Source organism: Meleagris gallopavo, chromosome 16 (assembly GCF_000146605.3).
Source record: "Meleagris gallopavo isolate NT-WF06-2002-E0010 breed Aviagen turkey brand Nicholas breeding stock chromosome 16, Turkey_5.1, whole genome shotgun sequence".
NCBI lineage: Eukaryota > Metazoa > Chordata > Aves > Galliformes > Phasianidae > Meleagris > Meleagris gallopavo.
Window position 1 is genome coordinate 10,021,554 of NC_015026.2, and position 25,017 is coordinate 10,046,570.

Here is a 25,017-nt window from a genome sequence, read left to right on the forward strand (position 1 = left end):
AAAAAAAAGGAAGGAGAAGCATATACCTTATTTTGATGTCCTGACTCGTTCCCTTCCCTAGAATTAACTCTTTCTATCTCAGTAATCCTGCCAGATCAGAACTGAGGAAGCTGTGAGTAGGAGGACTGCTGCACCAGGAATAGTGAGATGGAGCTACCAAAGGCAGAAGGGAATGTGCAGGTGCTCACCGAGTGGAAGTGATTAATACACAACTTTTGCTGCCTTCTATTGGCAATAAATAAGTTAGGTGCTTTGAAAACTACCTTCTGTAAACCCTTCTCTTGATTCTTTTCTGCAGCACAGTTACAATGAGTTCCCTAAGGCAGAGAGCTGCATTACAGCACCAGTTTTCCTGACATGACTGCTGACAGCCACAGGAAACAAGGCACACGTAAGTGCAAAATATTACCAGCTGTAGGAAAACAAATCAGAAATTCCTGTATAACAAAACATTCCAAGCTAAGTTTAAGTACCATTAAAGGTTTGATACAAGCAAACAAACCTCCAGCCTTCTCTTTCACCCCTGACTCTCCATTACTAACTTGTCTTCTTACATCTGTGTGCTACAGGAAATTTGTTTTCCTACTTCATCACTATTTCCAGCCTCAGAGTACTGCAATATGATGTAGTCATCTAAACTACATCACAACAGCATTAACTATTAGCTACAAGGAAAGACAAGTCACAAGGAAAGACTGAAGTCATCGAATTGCAATTTCCAGCACTCAGATTTTTGGGGGTCTCTTGAAATGTATTAGAAAATACATGAAATATATTTAAAACAGTAGTAAAATTGACAAAATAGCCCAATTTACCTACGTCCTGTTTTCAAAAGTGATGACAATAGAGAAGAGCCTACGCTCCCACTAACAGATAAAGATTTAAGACCCACATCTAACAATGCAGGCAGAGAGAGAACAAGAGGTGGTGCAAGAGGAGCCACAGGCAGCCAAGGCAGGACTTCAGTGTGCTTGCTGCTGGATGCATAACCACAATTTATGCCTGACTATGTTTTAATTACACATTTGCGTGAGTTTGCATTGTTCTGCATTGCAGAAAACTCTAAAACATCACAGAGCTTGACCTTAAATTGATAGCCTTCAAAACAAGTGTTCAAATCCTGATTGTTTCTGCCTCAAAGTTAGCATTTTCCAATTGCTTTTTGCAGATGGAGAAGTTCATTCCTTCCTGATGGTTCTCATAGAGCTCCTGCAGCACCTGCAGAGCCAAGCAGCGCTCTGCACTGTGCTCAGCCCTTCAGTGATGGTGTTACTGCCAACAGCATTTTGTGCAGCAGGACTGATGCTGCTCTCGCTATGGATACGGGCAAGTCACAAAAACACCTTTCTGTATTGTAACACTCCATTAGAGAATGCCCAAGAAATATCATTTTTCCTTCAAACCGCAGAATTTCAGATTAAAAAGAAACTGATTCAGTGTTTCCAGCCTCACAGGAAATGTAATACTCCTTCACTTTAACTTTTTTTTTTTTAATTTTTCTAAAAACTAAAGCAGAAGAAAAACACACTCTTTTCTGACCTAAGATGAAAGTTTAAATACTTTTTTTTGTTTGTTTCATTCTGCACCAAAAGCTTTCACAGCAAAAATCGCAAAATCTAGAGAATAAAAGACAGAAGGAAATTAAATCTTCTCCAATAAAGCGTGTTAGACTGAGATCTTCCTGCAAGGCGTGCAACTGAAAATACAGGAATATATTACTGGAAGGATGAAACACATCAAAAATACTCTTAAGCAAATAAATACTGAGATGTATTGGGTCCCGTTTTGGCAGGAACTGTGAATGGAAATACCAGAGTGGTGATAGAGAAGATTATTTTCTGCCTCCCCAGGAAGAAAAAAACAGTTTTCAGTGGTAAAGATGGAAAAAGTTCATGGAATTTTCTATTTTCCTTCAGTACGAGGCATTAGTGAAATGAGTTTGATGACCTCCCCAACTACTTCCATCATAAACAATGACAAACACAGAACGGCAACTACTCAGGAGAAGCCCAGAAGCAGATGTGGGCAGCAGCTGCTGCAGCAGGACTTGTTCTGATGCAAGAGGGGGAACATGGAGACAATCCATGTGAAGCTGCAAAGAGGAAGGAAATCTTTTAAACAAAGACTTCATCCAACAGACCTGCGTGGTCAGTGAATGATGAGCACCCCTGGTAGTTTAACTGGGATTGGTGAAAGCCAAAAGCTTCCGAATGATCCTCCCAATGTGATCATCTTGGTTGATGTTTAAGAAGAAAAGACTCAATCACCAGCTGTGCTAAGGATTGGAAAGGATTCCTTTTGTGCTAAAGTGTGTAAATCAGGTATGTCCTGCTAGCATACGGTTTTTTCTGCATTCATATGGCAAAAGCTGATCCTACCTCAGCCAGACATCTGTGCTACACTCACTGCTCAGTGCCTGGGTTCGCCTGCAGAGCTGTGCCAGCAGACACAGCACAAGGAGCTGCTGGGGATCCTTCCATGGCTGTGATGGAACTGTAGTTCCTCCCCTCAGCTGCCATGAACAGGGCAGACTTGTCAGACTTAAGCAAATAATGAGTATCTTTGTGTAAGGCCAAAGTGGCCTCTGGGACCAGAACAAAAATATCCCTTAGTACCACAGGGTGCTGCTTTATACAGGCAAATTCACTGAGGCAACGATTACTAGCAATAATATCACATACACAGCTGTACATACATTTACCCTTTTGACAAAACTAGAACGTTACAGCATCTAGTTTGACATTTCTGATAGATATCCAGTGAGATTTGACAAATTCCTCTTTCCTGTTGAGTTGCTAAAGAGATTGCTGAAGCAGACAGCATTAGGAAGCAATGCCCCATCCAGTGCAGAGGATGAAATAGGTTTTGTGGGACTAAAAGAACAAGAATATTCTCTTCACTCCACGTGGCAGCAGACAACACACAACACTTTGTCAGCTTATGGTGCTAGAAATCATGCATTTTTATGATCTGTGAAAAAAGTCTGTTTGCTTTTTGTATAAGAGATCCCAAAGACTGTACTGCTTGTACACTTCTAACTGCAGATCTACAAACATGTGAGAACCCCCAGTACTCACAGACTGTCATCCTCCCTACAGTCCCAACTCTTCGGGAGAAGAGCACGAAGGACGAGAGGTGTTCAAAATCTAAGTTCAGAGAAAACGTTTCTGTTGACTGAAGTCAGTGTGAAAACCTCCAGCTAAGGAGCAACCCAGTGCCACCCACAGCAGGACGCAGCCAGGTGGATGGCAGGTCTGCTGTGCTGTCCAATGGCAAGCTAAGCAGACTGGCACTCGTGTTCTTGTGCCTGACAGGAGCAAAAAAGCGAGAGGGTAATACTGGGAGAGAATACTGAGTGAAGCAGAGAGAAGGAAGCTCCTATTGTTGGATGTGTGCCACTGAGACCAATTATGTACTTTTGACAGTAACCATTATAATCCCAAAGTCCTTGAACAAATCACAAGCAGAAAGGTTACCTTCCTGAAAATGTTCATTGCCATTAAATAGCTGACCCTGTCTGGAGGGTGAAGGCAGCACTCAACAGAGAATTTGGGGGAAGGGAGAAGAGAATCTTGTTACACGTATACCTGAGAAAACCCCATCATTTACTCTGGGAAAAAAAAAAAAGAATTGCAAATTCACTGCAAATACTCTATTCTCAGCAAAGTGGACAGCATTCTGAGAATGCAAATCCTACAGACAGCAGCGATAAACAGCCAAAGCAAAACCTCTCTGATATCAGTGACAAAAGTCCACTGCCTACGGTGAGGGCAGGGTTTTATTCTTCAGTCTGAAATTTATCAGGCCTGGACCCTCTTTTAAGCTGAGTTTGCTATGGGTGCTGCTTACAAAGAAAGCTACCATAGGCCACGATACACCATCACTAACACAACCTTAATGGCCACATCTGAGTGAAACATGTATTTGTGAAACATGCATTTCAATATCAAAGGGAGTTGAGACAGCTGATAAGAAGTGGGTAGATGGTTCTCTTGCAATAATATAGACATAATATTGGGAGGAATAAAGATCTCTATATGCTTCATTCTCTGTGATAATCATGCCATGTATCTCATTATCTCATTAAGTTTGACCGAGTAACAAGATAAAACATTCAGACTTTTTTTCAGCATATCTCAGTTGTCTGGGATGTACCTTTAGTGAAGGTTCGAGCTGCTCTTAATTTTATCAGAGATACACGCACTCAGATAATTCTCTTCTCCCGTAGAAAGTTTATTTTCTCCCTTAATTCAGATTTCTCTCTCACCATAAGTAACTATTTGCATAAGAAGAGGGAGTCGAACCTGTGGTTCTGAATTTCTCAGGTACCCCTCCCAGTAGAAGGGTTTGCTGGGTGTGGCTGAAGGTTTCAGCACTCTTTCCCTTCGAAATTTCTCTTCCATCAGGTACATGACTAAAGAAACTAGGAAATAAAATCTGGCTCCAGATCCCCTTGCAGATGTCACCATTCCGTTTTGACCAAGTCCATTTTTAACTCAACTCCTAGCAAACCGTAATGATGGATGGTGAGGGGAAGAGAAAAGGAGAAGAGAGAAAAAAAGAGAAATGTAGTCTTGGCCAATGAGTTTCAGGGAGATATCAAGGCTTGACCAAAAAAATCCCACCAAAACAGCAACAAAAATCAACCAAATAGTTTTGGGGGCACAGGATACTGAAAAAAAAAAAACAAAAAAACACACAAGATCATCATACATGTTTTACAGGATGACTAAAAAGAACACAAGAACTTTTCATATCACAAGTTGTTACAGAGTGCAGTTATACTAAACTTCTATGAATGAAATTACATATCCTATTGTGTCGTTCCAGGCTTGCAGACTTTTCGGCAGATGCAAAAGACAAAGATATTTTCATGTAATTGCTTCTGTATTCAGAAGAGAATGCTCACAGCTCAAAGGCCACAGTTTGCTAGTTCTGAATCAATAAGTATGCATTATAATTGCAAACATACAGTTTAAGCTTCTTTCACTCATAAGGAGAAAGACAATTTGAGAAAGCAGGACAGATTGCTAAGAGAATTCTCGCACATCATAATTCTCCTATTAATTCAGCTGAGTTTAATAAGTGATCCTTATTCAGTCCCCAAAAGCCCAAACCAGAACATCCCTAGAAATAAATCTTCAGTCTCAGTAGCCCTGCTTAAGAAGGTGAAGCTAAAAAACTTCATAAAAAAAAATATTACTACTTTGTTCATGTCTGGTTCAAAGCTTACAAACTTAAACAAGCAGTCATAGCAAATACTGTCCCTGGATGCAGTTTTTAACCTGATCTTGGCAACTTCTGGTAGCTGCAAAATGAATTCTTTCCAGATCCCGGGAACGAAGTTACTGCCTCTACAGCATTACAGCAGGGAGCCTCTCTCCCCAAGATCTGAAATCCCATGGGATTCAATGGGACAAAAATGACCTCACTGTCAGACCAGAAATTCTAAGAGCTTTACAAAGCTGTTACTCTGCTCTCACCTGCCTATCCTGCAAAGTAAAGAGGAGCTGAGAGACTGCAGTACTTCCTCTGGTTTCCTTACGAGGTCTCAGGGGGATGCTGAGGCAGCAGAGTAAGACCATCTGCTTCAGCATTTCCTTCCAGTGTGAATGCAGCATAGAAACAGAGAAGCCTGGTGGAGGGTTGGGGTAAGGGCTCAGAAGGAGTGGGATGATATTAAAAGCAGAGAGAGAAAAAACAAAGTCAGAGAGGGCCATACTTCTGAGTGGAAAGGAAGCTATGGTGTGTTATAGGTGTTAGAAAATTCTATTGGTGAGACAGAAGGAAACAGAGACAGGATGACAGCGGTTATTTGTTGTGAATCACTCAGCATGAGTCTGAGAGTTAGAGGGAGGCAATGCAAGCCTGGTATTTTGGGATGCATCTCCAAATCTGCAAACATGCAAATTCTGATTATGTACACGAGCAAAAGGGCAGATATGAAAGCAATGTGTGTGTGTATGAAGACAGGTCAGCAGACAGGCACCACCACTGCATGCAAAACCAACTCTGCAGGGCAGCAATGCATGCTGCATGCACAGAGAGTGGATGGAGCAGGAAGGGGTGCGTGCAGGAGGTGGCAGGAAAGGGGAACATGAGAGAGAGAAGGAAATCACAGAGGGGAAGGAGAGAGAGACTGAGAACGTGGGGGAGGACGTACAGTCTGTTGCATGGGCAAGAAGGTGGAGAGAAGGGAAAGAAAGGAACAAGCGGAATATTTGTCACACAGAAGATACGTTTGATGAAAAACAGGCATAAGAAGATGGTGAAAAAGATTAGAGATACATTAGAGTTGAGAAAGAATAAAGGAAGTGAGAAGAGCTAATTAAAAGAGGGGAAAAAAAGATTTTATTAGTTAATAGAAAGCATAAATCCCTAATGAAAGGATTTAAAGACTTGGTCAGAGCACAGCACACAGAGCAGAAGCAGAATTCTCTGGCAACCAGTGCTGACAAGCAGCCCTTTCACCTCCCTCTCTGCACTTCCATTTCAGCAGGCACTTCCCTTACCAACACCCATCCCTGGGGTACCACAGGGCCCCCCCGAGCAGCAGCACATTTCGTGCTGCTGAGGATAGGATGGGTGGCCGCAGTCCTGAGAGAAACAATCTCAAAAATGAGCACAGAAAAAAAAGGTGAAAGTGGAACTTGTGGCAATTAGAGTTAAATGCTGTCCCATACAGCTGCTGTCCTTACCTTGGGTGCTCATGAGCGAATGGGTGTCTCGATGCTGCTGCTGCAGGATGAAGTCCCTATGTTGCCTCCATGCCTGTGATGTTGGCTCTTCAAGGAGCCCCAGAGAGGTTCTTTGTGCTCTGCAGCTGTTAAAAAGGAAAAGAAACACAAGGAGCAAAAGTCCTCCTGCCCCCTGAGGTGCCGAAAGTTTTGGGGAGAATCTGGAATAAAGGAAGCAAGTGCACTGGTGTCAGAATGAGTACAGAGCGACGGAAAGTGAGAAAAAGTGTGTCAGGGGCTGGGCGGGGCGGAGAAGGAAAATGCAAAGATCTGACAGGAAACCAGAGTATAAATCTGCTTAGGGTTTTTTTTTTAATATAAAAAAAAGCACATTTCTGCTCCCCAGTGATACTGCCTGTTTGCAAATGACTCTGCAAGCAGGTGACAGCAGAGCCCCAAAGAACCACGGTAAGCAAATGAAGAGGTACTGCTGTCCCTTCCCCAGGAAGAGCAGTGCGCACAGCAGGCAGCAGCCTACAGCTGATGGCTCAGAGCAAGAAAGGAAGCTGTGTGCACTGCCTGCCTTGAGCTGCCTGCATCAGGAGCTCCCCAGTGCATTTCCCCGGGTAGAAGGGGAGATGCTGGGTGCCAGCCAACCTGGGGCTGTGCCACAACCACAAAGTAGCAGCCCTTGCTTCTCAGCGCACACACACTGGCCAGGTAAGAAAGAAAGGACTGGACTGAACTGAAGAGAGTTTCAACTGGAACAGTTCCAGGCAGGTGGAGTAGTGTGTTTTCTTCAAAAACCTTTGGAAACATCTTTTTTTTTTTTAATTAACAGCTGTTGTTGCTAAGCTAAAAGGGAGACAACAAAATGTAATGCAAGTATTAGAATATGTTGCAGTTGAGTGACACTGTAAAACAACATTTTCCTAAGGAAGTCTATCTGCTGCCGTACATCTGGTATAGCTTGAATGCTGGACCATGGGGTGAAAGACACACATGGGCAAATCCAACATTTGGATCCCTCTGAGGACACGGATGAGCTGGGAGTCTTCCTCCCTGTCACACCAAACAGCACCAAGGAGCACTTATGTGAGGGTGAACGTGGTTGGAAGAAAACTGTGTATATACATGCATGTGTGTGTTTTTATCTCCTATAAGAAGCAGATAAAGAAAAGGAAAAACACTAGGATTAATGAGCATAAGGGAAAGATGATTGATAATTAAGGAATGTGGGAAAGAAAAAAGGCATGATGAAAGTAATGGAGTGAGAGGTGGAAATAGGAAAAGTAGTTGTTAGACTAAAGGGAAATAACAAATGGAAAGAAAGCACAGTGGAAAAAACTATCAAAAGATACAGCTGGGTCAAAGGATACAGCAGCCTCAAAGAAAACAGAATGAAGGGAGATGATAACGTGAACAGAAGTGGTAGGGAGACAGTATCTGGCTGAAAGTGCTATTACAGTAACACTCAGAAGTGTTCTATCAAACTGAAAACCTGAATGCTGTGAAAGCTGGGAGAGCAGAGTATGCTCTAGGCAGCAAAACACATGGGCAGCTCTGCTCTAATTCTCCCTTATTGTCCCCCTGATTCCATGGGTTGTACCTATACCGGTACTGAGGGGGGCCTAAGTTCAGCCATAGTTCTCAAAGGGACTCTGGCATTCCAGTTCTCTCAAACAACTCAAAGGAATGCAGCAAGTTATCTTTCCCACTGGGCAATAGTAGAACACTCTCTTACCAGTTTTTTCCAGTGAGGACTATACTGTTTTGTGTTACTTATATCCTTATGCAACTTCATCAAAATTCACCTCTGAATAAACAATGAACTGCCTGTGACAAGGTGCCCTGGGCAACCAAAATCTAGCCATGTGACAACTGCACGGATGAGGTTGTGCAGTTTTGGACATGACCAGCACAACAAGGGGAGAGCTGCAGATACTTTGGAGAAAAACTGAAATACTGCTGTAAGAATTATGGCCCACTCTTGTTTCATCAAAAGCAATGCAAGTTATTTCTGATCCAAGCTTTCCACTGCTTTCATAAAGGAAGCTGATTTGTGCATGCAACAGAGGAACCATTTTCAGCACAACTAGGGAAATGAAGTTAGCTGACAAGCAGGCTTTGTGGCTTCACTTTGGTTTAAAACACAGATCTTCCATGCACGGTTCCTAATCTAAAAGTAAATATTTGACAGAATTCAAGTTAAAATTAAACAAGTCTTGTTACAGGCTTTTCCTTCTGTCTTTGATGCCTCCAGCACATTGGCTATCAGGGAGTAGACTGTAAAACTTCTCTCTGGAGTCAAGCAAAGGTTGGGCACAATTTGTTCCTGTTTCTGCTTTTGTTTTGCTTACCATTGTTGGTTCCAATCAGCTTTCAAAAGGTCCAGTGCCTGTTTTAGAGATCCCACGTTTCCCTGCACCTAAACTGAAGAGAGAGCTGAAGCTTTTACTCAGTGAACAATGAACAGATTAAAGGAATCGATCACCAAAACGTGAAGGACAAATTTCTCTTAATCATAAAGACTTGTAAACTGAGAGTAGTCAAGGAGAATTCAGTTATCAATCATAAAGCTACACGTAACTCAGCATCAATCTTCTCTTAAAAGAATTTACACTTAAACCCAGTTCTCTGTTTTAAAAAAAATGTCTCTCAAACTATAGAAATATTATGGCTGAGATTACAGTTATTTGAAGCTGCTAGGCTGTGTGGATACGTTTCACACAATGTAACTGTAGAAAATAACCGTGTTCAGTCAGGCAACGAGAAAATTCAAGAAAATCCAGATGTTCCATCTAAAATACAGGTATACATACTGCAGAGAGCCTGCAGAACTGGAATCAGTGGTTTCCTGATCCAAGTGCAGGGTGTAGGACTCCGACTCACAGAGTTACGTGTCCCTTAGAGAGCAGCAAGAGTAGAGAATTGCACTGAAAGTATTTTGCTTAGACTTTCTCACCGTAACGTTGCAGGAAAGTCCCTCTTTCTGTCTGTGCCCCAGGAATCACACACTGTGTCTTTGTCCAGCTGAAGATTCTCTTTGTACACCTTGACTTCCTACAGAACTTTTTATAGAGTTGGGGGCAGTCCACCACTCAGAAATGAAGGCTGATTACTTTTAAGTAGTTGCAGATTGGAGAGCTAACAAATATAATAAAAAAATTAGTATTTGGAAAAAGTACTAAACTGTCTAGCTCTTAATCTGCTGTTCCTCTTGTCCCAGGAGAGCCATGTCAGCCCATGAGGAAACTGCCCTTGACTCCTTACCAGTGTAATAGCCCTGAAATTCCCTGCGAAGCAGAAAAGCATTACACAAACTAGTGATCTGAGAATGAATATATTGCATTTCCCCTGCTCATGTGCACCATATATATTGTTAATACAACCCCTCCAACTCTTTAGAGCAAAGAAACAGAAGTATTAAATATTTTCCACATTTTACATATTTTATATTATCAGCCTTGCTCAACTGTCCTTAGAGACTATCGCTCTTACTTAGAGATGCTCATAATTTATCACTTCTCTCCGGAGATCTGACTTCCAGAACAGAGTATTTCCCTATTCAATTCACCAGCCTATGGATAAGCAGCTGTTAGTGTTCATCTGCCTTTTCTAGACATTAAGATCAGAAATGCCCCTTGATGTTAAAAAGCGACACACAGCAGGGTTTCTGAAGCACCTCTGGGGTAATGGTTTAAATCCAGTTGGGAAATGCTCCCATCTATAGGTTTATGATACACATTTAAACAGTATTCCAATTGCCTGAGCTATGAAATAAGATGACAGCCAAACATATATCAGTGAGAAACGGATAGCATAAAATTCTCTCATTCACTTGACAGTGTTGGGCTAACGTATTTTTGCATCAAATGTTCTCTCTGTCAACTTCAATGATTTATCTGTCCGCATTGGGTGTGAGCATCCTCACCCTCCTTTCTAGGATAAATTTCAGTTCACACCCATTGCAGGGGTTGATCTGACATCCCCCAGCACAGCAGATGTGGCCTTGCCTCATCTACCCTCAGCAAAGCAGCAAAGCAAACAACTGAGATCTACTCTCCTCTTCTTGGGGCCAAAGTGAAGCAGCCCCAGGCTCTGTGCCACTCCTGCCAGAAGAGGCAGAGTTAATTTAGCGACTCCTCCAACCTTTTCCTTTTCATTACACATACATTATTCATCACAACTAGGTATAAGCCATAGCTCTGGTCTTTATGTTGGTCCTTATGCTCTTAATTATATATCTGTAGTGCTTAAAATCCATGGATCTTTAAACCTTCCAGGCGAAGAGTTCAGTTCCACAGCAACCAATGAGTTATTGATATATTCAGCAGATGAAGAAACAAAGTTTTGGGGTGATAAAAGAATATTTCTTCTCCCTTGAAAGTGATAAAAGTACAATTTTTTTTTCCACATGGCTCATGGCTTGATTTAGAAAAACAATATCTGATGTGCTGCTTTGTAAAAGCTGGCAAATGTTGTAAACTCAAGGCAAAAAAACTTATAAACAAGCATTTTCTATTAAAATAAAAAGGGAAAGGAGGGCAACTAATCAATATTACTAAAAAAAGAAAAAGAAAAAAAAAGAGCAGAGTTCTGATCATTTTTGATCATTTTCTCCAGAAAATAGGCTGGAAAAAAATGATTTTAGTTCAATGAATTTGGTTAAAATGTTCCAAAATAATCACTTTCATATTTCATCTTTTGCTTAAAAACACAAGGTCATCTTTCCCCACTCATGCCATAATAGCATTGTCAATATGCATTCGGAGGATTAGACTGTGAAGGACTTAAGATAGCTGGGATGTGAGAGCTAATCTATCAAATCTGAATGTTAGGAGAAGGTAAGGAGAGGCAAGTTACTTATTCTTGCTTGTTTGTTTTGAATTAGAAGGTTTCCTGTCTTCTTTATAGGTCAACATTTATTCTAATTAAAAAACGATACATGTCTTTAATAGAGACAAATTGGAAACAATTGCAGAGTTTAAATGGTTTTGCATTATTCTGCATTTTCTCCCTTCTTATTCTGTACAGCTTCTGTAAAAGGTCAGAAGGAGAAAGCTTTTGCTAAGTGCTGTGCTCAGAGGGACGATATTCCTCAAAGTAAAAAAAAATATTAGGAATAATTAATAACGTAAGTGATGCAATAACTAAAATAATAATTACATGTTAATTCATATCATTAGAGTTAAGGGGATTTTTTCCATTATTCAAAAATCCAATACTGCAGCACAGACCTGGAAGTTAAGGACTTCTTGATTTCCATTGCAGATCTTATACAGACATCATCTGTGTTTCACATACTCAAAGCACACCTCTCTGGAAACAGGGCTAGGAAAAGATTTGAACTTGGAACTGTTGTACAAATGAGATGTACCAAATCCACAACATGGAACACCATGTGAACACGTGAGAAGTACTGTTATAGGAGCACAAATGATTATAACGGGTCTAAACAAAGATCCATCTCTGCCAGAAAACTGAAACTCCCCAAAATTGGGAGTTGAACCCAATCCTAGGGAAACCCACCTATACTCTCTTCCAAAGAAACCCCTGTAGAAACACAAGTCCTTCATCTTTGGTTGTATTTGTTCTTCCAAACTCATGTCCACTTTCCTTTTAAGAGTGCATCTCCCAAGGGAAGGAAGCTAAGCAGGATTGCAGAAGAGCTCTTCAACTGCGTATAAGCAGAAGTCATATATCACTGAACATCTTACCTTTGTGAGATTAAGCATAGTCATAAAACTATATGACTGCTATTTATTGAACCATAAGCAAATATCTGGTATTGAGTTTTTTATACTTCTTTGAAACAATGGTACAGAATTCTGAAAGCTGTGCCTTCTTCCTATGTGACAAATTGGTGTTAGAATATGAAATATTTTACATCTATGTGTAAGATTTTCACTTCATTCCAGTACTTGTATATCCACACGAATTACAGGCCATAATCTTTTTAATAAACAGTCATTCATTTATTATTCATGGAATTATTTCTGATTCACCTGATGTAAAAGAATGCCAGCAACACGTGTCAAAATAAGTAATGGCAATGAAATAAATTCAAGCATACGTAGACTGAGGTTAGGCTTTTGTCTGTAGACCCAAATTGCCACGACTGTAATAATTTCTTAAATTTGTTACATTAATAGCTAATGATCTTTAACAAAACTGAATGCTGTTTTTATGAAGCATTTGACTAGCCAGCTGATTTAATAATGCAAAGCACCAAAGACCGCTGTGCTTACTGACCCACGCTCACTCAGAGAGGCATGCCTGTGTTATATTTCACATCTAGGAGGGAAAGAGCACAGAGATGGACACAATCCCTTCATTTGAGAGCTTAACCTGAAAAAAAATACATTTGTCTTACATTTACAGCAGTGCTTTGAGAGCCTAAAAAGTTTTGGATTAAGCAAACAAGCAGAAGTATCTGTTTCTAAAGGCATCAAGTTGTGCATTTATCCTATTTTAGCTCAGTAAAATATAAAGAATTGGTACAAAGCCATAGGCTCCCACTTCCAATGAATACAAACAGTGCATTTTTAGAAGCTGCAATAACTCCTAAATTGGGCGTTTGGTGAGGAGCAGCAGCAGTAATCCTAAGAGCATTGACAGAAAAAGGGAGCTACCATTTTATGTTAGGTTATGGGAATTATACAGGGAATTATACGTTCCCCCTGTGACTACTGCATCAAATTCTTATCCTTACACAATGAAACAAACTGTGCTCTGTATTATAACACCTGATCTACTGAACTCTTTCTTTACTCCAGCATAATTAAGGAATCTAACTGTTACTCACAGTAATCCTGAAGATTTATCCACTGTAAAAAAGGTTCTTTCTTCAGGATTTGTCACCACTGTCTTTTACTAATTACATACCTGTTGTTAGAGAGCTGCCTCTCCTTCTAAACAGAAGCCATGCATGCTTTGCTCTGCAGGTTGTTGCATTTGCCACATCATGAAAAATGAACGTGGGTGTTTGGGAGTACATCTGTTATGCACTGTACTTAACAGATCACTAATAGGTGATTCAAGTTTTCTTTAGCATCATCCATATAAAAAGAATGGAAATAACCCTTCAAGAAGAACAGTCAGCAATCCATTTCTAGCTGTGATCTCTTCCCTAGGAAAAAGCCAAGCATCCAAACCATGCTGTGGAGCGGGTCTGGAGGCACCAATAGATTGGTGCTGGGTTGTCACAAAGGCTGAGACTTGAAGTACTCTGAAAACTGGCAGTCTTATACCAACACATGAGAGCAGTGGATTCCCAGCAGGTGTTCTGAAACCTGTGTCCTACTGTGTTCTTACAGAGCCGGGCTCTGTTGACTGTCAGACACAAGGCACTTGTAAAACATAGGAAGAAAGAGCTGGAACAGAGCATTTAAATTTTTCTCTGGCTTTTAGTTTAAGAAATGGTCTTTTTTTTTTATAGCAAAACATTGATTTCAGTAATAGTTCATTCTTACATTAAACATATTTCTAATATAAAAATAGATTCCAAAGCGTGTAAAGTAAAAGAAAAATCAGGTGGTTGCCTGAGGCAAAGTGAATGTGTGGCTGGGGTTGGAGTCCAGCAGAACTCAAACATCATAGGATCCATATTAAAGAAGCACAGCACAACAGAAAAACAAAATCCTCTCCAAAGCAGCCAAGAGGAGCAGGGAGAGTGAACAAACAAGCAAACTAGAAGTGCTTTGTGTAACGTAGCACAATTTGATCTCTATTACATTAGTTATGGTTCAACCATTTTTTCCGTGTGAGGAATCATTGTGGATGCCCTAGGTGTTAAAACAAGTTTGGTAGTAAGTAAATAAAGGACCAGTAAAGATGAATTAACAAGAAAGAAAAAGTGAGGAGAAAGATAAAGATGACGATGTAACGCCTTCGGCAGAGGCTTTCACTTTGCTGAGCCTAGACAAAGTGACAGCCCTGGCTGGAAGCTAAAACTCAAGCGTTCAGAGGAATGGAGAAGTAGAGCTCACTTTTATATTTTGCTGGGTTGAAAAGTGTCACTTTTCATTTTGCTTTTATAGTTGCTGGAGACCATTACTGCTCACCCCATATTGGCTTTCTCTGCCCTGGAGAAAGTAAATGACATCTGAGGATGCAGTAACCGTGTGCTTTATCGGCCCATTACATGCTATCCTACAGAACTACTGCAGGCTTGTCTGCTGTGCTTTAGCTTTACATCAGCTGGGTGAATCAGTGTACCAGGGACAGCCACTTTTGTTTGTATAAATCTCAAAGACTTACCAATAGAGAAGCAAGAACACAATGTCTGCTCTGACAAGTCTGGAGGAAACCGCAATCATCAGACCTCACAGGAACTCTGCCTCCTGGAAGAGAGAAGGGGTGGTGGGCAGAAGCACTGGGATACGTAGTGAGGCATGTACATGGTACAGATGCTGGACAAACCTTTTTCTGGCAGTTCAAAACACCTGTGTGCTGCGGGGGGTGAAGATGGTGCAGGAAGGGAGGATCTTTTTGGCATGATCCTGAGAGGAGAGAAAAGGCACTACAAAGGCAAACTACATCTTTTTGATTATGGAATGTAGATGAACCCACTGAGACTGTAGAGCAGGAGATGCCTTTGGGTGTGACAGCCACTTTTTTTTTCTCCTCCTAATGAATACTCAAGACTCCTGTGGAAGACGGAAGGAGGAAGCACCCAGCTATGCTGCTGGAACGGTCAGAAGCAAAGGGTAATTAATTCCGTCATGGTGCAAAAGAGAGCAAGAGAAAATAAGCATAGGTGTTGCCTGTAGTTCAATGACTGGATGATACTGGGGTTGTAAAGTCAGATTATAGGATCGATGCACAAACACAACCTGCTGCTCTGCAGCTGCCTGTAATTAAGAAGCTGGCAATTGTCCCTGATAATAGCACACTATTATAATTGAGGGAAAAGGCTGGAATAAGATCTAGTGTTCTATATCTTGATCCGGCAGGCTCGTGTAGGTTCCATATTGTGAACAGTCCGACTGAAAAATGAGCACATAAAATAAAGGCCATTAATAAGTCTCTGCAGGATCAGAGCAAAGGTTTGTATTTTAAGTCCCATGTTACACCAGGAATGTGGCTTCATGAAAAAGATGTAAGAATAAAATAGCCTGCGAAGCATATTCCTAACATTTTTTTTAATCTATACAAGCTGAGTTATTCATTAACATTGCTGCTATTCCTCAACAGCATCAGAGATTAACACAATTGCTGCAGCAAAGGGCTGCAAATACTATGGAGAAGTGTTTACATACATAAATCCAAACTACATTTGATTGCCTTTGTGCAGCATCTCCATACTCATATTAATATATCTGACATCATCAAGTGGTAAAGGGAAGATGCTAAGTCTCTGGGTTATTTCCAGGTGAATGTATCACTGGTGTGAAAAATCAAGATAAAAGCAGGAGAGAAAGGAGAAGGAGCATGCATTATAAATAGCAGTGCAGGTCTGACCCTTCATCCAGTCCATGGGAAGACATTTATTATCGATACAACAACAGATGCAGAGAAAAGGAAAGGTGGGCCGGTTTTCTTATCCCCACAACAAAGGTAAACATAGACCCCTTCCACAGTGCTCTTACACGAGTGTTTTCAGTGCATCAAACAGGCTGCCCTCCCGTTACCTCCACGTGGGTGCAGAGCAGGACATTTCAGACATTAGCTTCCTATTCAGGTAACGGATGACTTCCAACATAAGAGATGCAGCAAAAATAGAAACCAGAAACATTAAACGGAACATTTTTAGAGTTGACAAACTCAGAATCCAAAGGAAAAGTGAACTTTCAGGCTCTGAAGTGCCAGAGCTCCGCCCACCAGCGTGAATCGGAACAAGAAGCCCAAAGTCTGTGCCTGCAGTTGTTCCCATCCCACAGGCAAAGTAATGCAAATACCAGCACCCCTCTCTCTTCCTCTTCCCCTGCTGTGGTCACTCCCCACGCTACCAAATGGGGATGACGGCCTTACTGTGCTCTGCTATTTCAAAGACTCCATTACTTTTGCAGAATATGTTGCAGCACATTTACCAATGCACTGTGAAGTGTTATAAATAATTAAAACTAAACCGTTCGTGTCAGAAATAAATGAACAAAGCCCATTGTGCAGTGCAGCATCCCTGATTTATTTTTACAGCGTTCATTTGGAGCATTTGTTAATTCACAAAAGCCAACAGTCCACACACGCTGGCTCTGCACCACGTTAGTGAGGTTATGTCTTCTCTTCAGGTTCTTAAAAGAACAGATCTCTTTGGATCAATACAAAGCATACAGAATACCAACTGCTTCTTGGTTCCCCATTGTGTGCTTTCTAAACGTGTGCTGTTCTGTGTGCCTCTTTTTAAGAGCCCAATCTGCATTCTGTATTTGCATAGGGGGACATGATATGCAGAATCACGTTCTAATCAGAAATAATTTTAATACAGCAGTGTCTAATATGCACACCTTGAGACTGCCATTATCTTTGCTGCTCCCTGACTTTCAGTATGTGTGTTCTGAGCATCGTAAATAACACCACTTCTTTTTAAAGGTTCTCTTTCACAGAGTGGAGATTTCGTTAGAGGTGTAGGTTACAACAGCAGTGACCAGACACTCTTACATTATTGCTTTTGCTACTGTCATTACCTGTATCACTGATAGATTTTGCAAGATGGTTGTTAGCAAACACAAGAGAATAAATAAGCAGATTGCCTCCAAATTGCTGTGTAGTATATAAATACTGTCCAAAGAACTACTGTTTTCTCAGTTCATTCTGTTTTAAAAAACATTCTGGATGAAGCATACTCAAACCTGCAGCAAAATTCTTATGCTATACACCAAAACAATTCTTCAAAATTAACAAACTCATAATGAGGTTAAAAACTTTGTTTAGACTATCTTAGAACCAATCTACAACTACCTGCAGCAAAATAAAATCCAGGAATAATGGTGGACCATTCCAGTCCCATTTGATTCATTGAACAGCTGGGTTTCTCTTTACAGCTGTGGCTCTGACAGCAGTGAATCCCACAACAGAGTGCTCACTGGGCTTCCTGTGCTGGAAGAATGCCTAAGAAAGTTGGAAAGCACAAACATGGGTGAGAATCACAAGAAAGCACAATGGTCATCTCTCTGAAGTGTCTTTTCTTACAGCTCTGCCAAAAAAATTTCAAAGTCTCTGCATGGATCTTTAATACATATGACTAAATTAATTCATACTATTCCAATATTAATTATCCTCCAAAATTCTGCAGCTACTACACAGTTACCTTTGGTAAAATTTCTCAGGCTTATTGATTGTATGTCAATATTTTAATTGCAAGCGATTTCAGAGATAGAATATTTTAAATCTTTCCTAAGGTTTTTATGAGCTTCCCTGGGCTAATTTTTATTGCCATTTAAAGAAATATATTGAGAGGCTTAAACGGATGTGAACAAATAGTAGAGAGGCTTTGCTCCTGTTCCACTGTATTCTATACTACTCTACATTGCTCTACGTCTATCTGCTTTACATGCTCACTGTTCTTATGCTTACTGTATCAAAATTGCAGAGGTTTGTAAGCTCAAGTGCCATGGCCTTTCTACCAGTTGTTCTACTCATGAAACTGTGGTATACCCTTCCTTATATTTCAAGTGAACCTCCACAATTAGTGGATTTAACCTTGCCACTTCATCACATCAAAAACACCAATTAAAATGAACGGAATGCAGAATTAGCTGTCATACCTTCTAATTCTGAAAACAACTCGCTGCCATGCATGCTGTTTCGCAGCACAAATAGCTCCTTGACACCTGGGCAAATGGCCAACTCTAACTGCACTGCTCCCTACAGCAGATATGCTGACCTACAACCTGCAAAGCGTGCTCTATTTGGATCTTTGAGAAGAACATATTTCTTTGAGAAAAATGTATTTCTTGCTGATGTGGGTACATATGTTCCACAGCAAGTGGGGCTTTTCTGCTCTTCAGTGCAAGGAGAGCCAAAGCAATGAGTATTTAGTGGGAGAGGAGAGAGATCATCTGCCCTCATTCACTGCGAGTGAGAACTTCTGCATAGCATCTGTTGTGAAAGTCTCTGTGGAAAAGGAGCTGAACTTTCTAGAACAAGGAATGTCTGCACCCTCACCTCCGCAGGACCTGATTTAGCTCCCTCACATGCCAGAAATACATTTTCCCTGCATGCATTCACTAAACATGGAGCCTGGCTTCTCCCAGAAGGTGCTATCAAGGCCTGAACTTATGCACATCATTATTATTCCATTCCGACCATCTTTATGCATGACCTGGATTTATTTTATTTTTCTAAGCCAGTATTTAATACAATAGGCAGCGCAGAAACTAAGAAACTAATACAATCACTTCTGCTGTGTGCTGCATGCTTATCTGGCTGAAAATGCAAAAACGTCAGAATGCATGAAGTATATCAGAAGTGTCATTAGGCCTTCTTGGCATGCAGAACAGCACCAGAGAAGGCTTTATTTAAAACATATTTACTCTGAACGACATTGCTCCTGCTATATCTTCAACACTCAGCCATTAGTTTTTCACAAAATCTCATGCTGATTTTTAGGTATTTAAATAAATAATGCGCTCAACAATGAACAAGACTCAGATCTAGACTGAAATATGAGTATGCACAACAGCTTTAACCAGATGGAGAGACCTGAGTCTTTACACAGATGTGAAAAGTTCAGGTGCCTTCCAGGTCTTACCAGGAAGGGAGCTCTCACACCTATTTTGAGCTGACAAATGCTGCGGAGACTGAAACGTTACACTTCTTGAAGGACTCATTTCCTCAGGTTTACCCTCAGTTTCAGCTCTGAACGGCCCTATTATTTGTTATCTCTCACTTTCTACCTTGCATACAACTTTGATCAGAGAGGAGCAGATGTAATGTGGTCACCTGCATTTCTATACATGTCAGCTCTGTCAGGGCCTGGAGACTAATTTTGGATCCAGGGAGACACGTTTTCATTACTGTGCCCCCTGAGCTAGAGAACCAGCCAGCAGACAGCAGACATACCACGCCAGGACTGACACATTTGCTGTAAGCACAGTCCCAGCTAGCAAAGGCAGAGGCTAGAGGGATATTTCCAGAACTAAGACCACAAACAGGAGCAACTGGAGCTGGAGGACTGGTGACCCAGCACTAAGGATGCAGAAGACACAGACTGCTGAGTTACCTTGAGACTTTTAAATCTCTTTTAAATCCAAGAATGCCATAGCTGCTAAAGCAAGGGGCAGCTCTCTATTAACACAATCACCATAACAATGTCGACTCTTCATTATTGAGGGAACACTGTTTAAATCACTATTTTTCTATTAAAACCTTCACAAAAAAATCCATTAAGTAATCTGCATTTCACAAATGATAGTGACCGAGGTCTTCTGGTGCTACAAGCATATCTTGCTTTAGGGCAATGGGCTCTTAACAACCGTCAGTTTACAGCAAATGGACATTTATCTGATTTTTTTATTTTATTTTATTGTATTGTATTTCTGTAATGGTGCTTGAAATTAACATTTTACTCAGTGTTTTCACTCTTTTTTGATCATTAATGTAGTAAATTATGCTGGCAAAATGAGTACAACAGTTTCATCTGTGTCTTGAAAACCTATTAACATTTTAAGTGTCTCAATACAAATTGTGCAGCGTTTTGAGGCTGACTATCTAATGTCTAAGGTCAAATTTAGACCTGAGCCACACTGACTTTCCCACTGAAATATTTGCAAGAAAATTCCTATCAAATTAAAAGCATACAGCAAAAGAGGAAAAAGCAGCCGAACCACATCATTACACGAACAAAGTTAAAGTAACCTACAGCCAGCCTGAGCTTTTCAGTGACATCCTCATACATTGAAGTGCTTGACAAACTGCTGGGTATGCTTTGTCTTGCTCTAATGTGTTACAATCTGTCTGTGTAACACTGTTCTTATGTTAACAAAGAGGGTTTTAAGCAGGTACAACTAAATGTATACTTAATTTATCTCGGCCAGTAAAGAGTCCTTGAGAAAAATCAAATTCCATTTCCAAAAGGTACCCTGGCAGGTTGGAAAGCCCTCTGCTGCAGCGTCACACCTCTTACATCCAGGTTTGTGGCATGCAGTCACATGTTCCCCGTGGTTGTACTACTTCTGGAGAACTGTAGTAGAACATCACAAACATAACTTAAGCTAGCAAAAGCTGTGAAAGTCAAAGTTAGTGCTGACCACTGGCAGTTTTAGTTGCACACCCAGTGATCAACTACTTTTTTTTTAATTATTTCTGTCATTGTATGACCAAGAAAACGAGTATTTAGACTCAAACCTTACAGCTATTTAGTTATTACCAACCATTTGTAACGTGCTAAGGATAAAGTGGTTTCACACTGTTATTTTATTTAATCAAAAATGTCCACAAAAAGCATGAACTTCTTTTTCCTGGTATGTTGTTAATTTCCTAACTAAATGACACCATTTAAATGTCTGTAGGGGGGTAACCTAATGTTGAACCACTGGAAAATTTATGATCTACTGCCTTGTAAAGAATGTGATCTCAAAATGTGCACTTCATCCTCAGAGAGAGTTAGGAATCAATGTATTCTAGTGGTTCGAGCAAATTTATTTGCTCACATATCTTTCTGTAGCCTGATAAATGGTAACAACTTACTCACAGTAGCATAGAGAAATAAAAAGCACAGCATTAGAAGGAAAACAGTACCAAAACTACACCAAAAAAATCTTCACTTTAATACCATGGTGTAGAATGAATGTAAGCTAGTGGGACTGGTTATCAATTACATGGAAAACCTGAAAGGGTCACATTGGGTTCTTCTACTAATAAGCTGTGCAACCAGTCACACTTGCCTAGATCCTAGGAGTGACACACATTGCCTCAACTTATTTAGATACAGCCTAACATTCTAATCTGTAACTGTGTGACCCGTTACCCCACAGGGTTTCATCTCACACTTCCCTAATATCCATATTGTACTTCAAGGAGTACAATTTTGTATGGTTTTGTTTCTTTTTAGATTGCAGCCACAGAACCGTGAAAAACATTCATAACCACCATTGTTCTCAAAGTGCATTTTTGAATCTATAGATACCAAATAATTCAGCTCTATTAAGATACTGTATATATGGCCCATTATTTCCAAAGTAATTCAATTCTCTTTCAGATTGAGTCTTAATTTCAATCAGAATGCTATACTAAATATAAATGGCTGTATGCATAATAATAGACTGTGAATTACAGGGCTCCAGTAAAAAAAAAACAAAAACAATGGGAGAGAAGCTCCAGTGGACTGTGTAACCAACAGAGCCCGAAGCACAAGCTGTAGCTCTCTGTAGCCTGAGACCTGCTCTGTGTTTCAGACAAAATATTCATACATGTTCCAGGGTCTTTGTCTCTTCCACACAGACATTCTACTTCCTTTGCCCCTATCTCTGTGCTAACTCCAATACTACAATCAAGCATCCTCCTCAAAGCGTTCCTGGTGCCTCCTCCTACCTGCTAATCCCTCTGAATACTCTCTCTAACAACTCATTGTTGAAAAAAAAAAAAAAGTCATAGCAGCACTGCGTTTTGCCCCTCTATATCCAAGACACCCAAGTTGCTGTCACACAGCATTTCCCACATTGGTAAAGTGTTACACCAACTGTAGTGTAAAAGGGCTCCCTGAGAGGAAGAACTACAACCCAAATACGTGCTGGTTGGGAAAAAAAACCTTGTTCTCTGCTTCCAGATTTTTAGTTTGACAAAACTACTTACTCTTCTTCCACAGTACCATATCTTGGACATACCCAGACCTGCTGATCGTCGCTGCTTCTGGCTCCTCTTCAAGTATTTCTGGAAACTTCTGAGCTTCTTCTATGTGATATTTTGCAATCATTGAGAACAACTTCAGTATGAATGATGATCCACATGTACAGTGAGATATGGAGGAATTCCGAGGGTTTTTTTCTGGAACAGATACACAAAATAGTAATGACTATTGCTCCATTCTGCAAGTTAACATAAGAAAACCAGGGCTGTAAATCTAACTGCTACATAACATAGGCCAAGAAAGTCACAGCTGAAGTTGCATTTACTGTGTAATCATACAATCCTTCTGTCTTGCTCAAGAATAGATGGTGTTTATTGTAATGTTTGAGCAAATATAATCAAGTCCTTAATTTTGAGTGTTTCCTTAAATTGAATTTATTTTAGTGGGAAGTAGGTATGTAATGAATCTCTGATCTGATGACATGCAATGTTTACTTTTAAAATAATATATGAAAGCAGAAGAGAAAAGCATCTCAGTATTTAAGTACGTTCCTTTTCTGAATTCCAAAAGAACTCTGAATTGTAAAGAAAGAGGAAGCCAGAAATTTGTGAACACAAATAATTAGCTGAGGCAGAACAAAGGAAGACAAGACACTGCAGGTGTGGGAGTAAAGTTTTCTCTTAGCTATTCACAGAAGTAATATATAGACTACACAACAGAAATGTTTGCATACAGTGTAAACACTTTTCATTTGCAAAAGCAAAATTGACTGAAATCTGGAAGAAGCAGCCACAGTTAACACAGTGATGAAAACCATTCCACTCCACGGACAATTATTTATCCATGTGACAGGAGGCATCCCATTTTTGTAACCTGGACTCCTATTAAGTGACTGGGATTAGAAAATAGAGGGCAATTTGTTCCTAACTCTCCTCTGTTGGACATTTTTTTTTTTAACAAGGTCTTATCCTCAGCTGCTCTGGGATTTGCAAGGATGCGTTATCTCCCTTATACCATATCCCTACATCCCACATCAGACTAAGAGTAAATTCCAACAAGCCATTAACTCCATGTGAATCAATAAAAAACAAACAAACAAAAATAAGCCTGAGAGACCAAGCACATAAGATCAGAATTCCCAAGCACTTGTCTGATTTATAGACTCTCTCTACCAATTCTGAAACCAAAGTCTGTTTATCAGCCCTCTAGAAGTGCATTGGGAATGCCACACAACTCTTCATCCTTATCTTTGTCACCATTTCCCCTCTCCCACATCACAACACTGCAGAAAAAGCAACTATCCCACTATTAAATATTACTGTAGACATTTTTACTGATTGTTTGAGTATTACATACTTGATGGCTGCATACGTGTCTTTAAAAATACAGTTGTTGCCTTCACATATTGTTCTTTAATGAGCTATAGCTCATTAAAACTTGTAAGCCAAACATGCACAACATGCATGGCTACAGCTCTTAAATTCAAAGCAAACAAACTGCAAGGTGCTTGTGTGCGTGCATGCATGAGAGCAAGCTGCAAAGAGAAAAACATTGTTATAGCACGTCAGGTGGGAGGGCTGACTGCTACAGGACAAGATGCTGCTGTACCATTACTACACAGACCTGCAGAATGGTTCAGCACTGCAGCAACACTGTGACCAGAAGCAACATTTCCAAGGTTGCATCAAACTACAAGTTAAAATGAACGTGCAGAAGTAGCAAAGTGCTGACTTCTTCCCAACATAGCACATGAGTAGGCTATTTCTTTGAATAGTTTTGAGAGGTCTGGCCTTCTTGTGAGCAGATCTTGGGAACTGTATTTTTGCAACATCTGGGTGGTTTTTAGCATCTGCGGAGCAATGCTACACCATATGCCACAGAAATATATTGCTGACATAAAACTTTCCATGCTGAAAGAAAGAAACAACACACATACGTTTCCACATGCACAAATGCAGATGCTCAAACCAGGCAGCTTTTAACTCAATTCTATGCAGGCAGCTCCTGCTCTGCTGGCACTGTCACAGAGCTGCTGCAGCACTGGTGCTGCAGCTCATCTGTACGGCCCCCACGTGCCTAAGCCCCAGATCCTCCACACACACACACTGAACAGCAATGGGATTTAACCTCTCAGCAAGAACAGACAAAATTAAGCCCTGCTCTCAATCCGCTGTCTGAAGAAAGCTCACAACAGAAATAGAGCTGGTTCTGCACGTGTAACATCTTTCTCCACAATATCCATTAAAATAGCCACTGTAGATCCCAAAGAAAAAAGGTTGCCACATTTATTGGTGCTGAGTTACCTTCATAGCACTAAAGAATTTCTCAGGGGGTTATCAACGTAATTATCACAGTATTGAGTAATGAAGCTCATACAGCACAAGTGATTTTCTCCCTAATATCTGGGTCTCTGAGGTCTTGCATCCTCAGAGGAAGAAAATCCAGTGCTCTCAGCCACACTGTTCTGTAACACAGCATTACTTTATGACCATTACCATTAATTAGAAAGTTGTTTTGTGGTGGATAGTATATATATATGGGGGGTTGGTCTCGATGATCTCTAGAGGTCCCTTCCAACCCTACAATTCTGTGATTCTATATATATATATT

The 25,017-nt window shown here is 40.5% G+C and overlaps 2 long non-coding RNA genes across 2 annotated transcripts; one reads left to right on the top strand and one right to left on the bottom strand.

Moving 5' to 3' along the window:
• Positions 1-3,633: 3,633 nt before the first annotated feature.
• On the bottom strand, positions 3,634-22,521 carry LOC104913424. Its single transcript, XR_004161514.1, has 5 exons — positions 22,445-22,521; positions 14,940-15,022; positions 9,643-9,824; positions 9,038-9,110; positions 3,634-6,823 (listed from the first exon to the last, which is right to left on the bottom strand). It is a non-coding gene; the product is annotated as an uncharacterized LOC104913424 (long non-coding RNA).
• On the top strand, positions 7,052-22,505 carry LOC116217246. The gene is made up of 3 exons (XR_004161515.1): positions 7,052-7,397; positions 17,663-17,757; positions 22,426-22,505. It is a non-coding gene; the product is annotated as an uncharacterized LOC116217246 (long non-coding RNA).
• Positions 22,522-25,017: the final 2,496 nt, after the last annotated feature.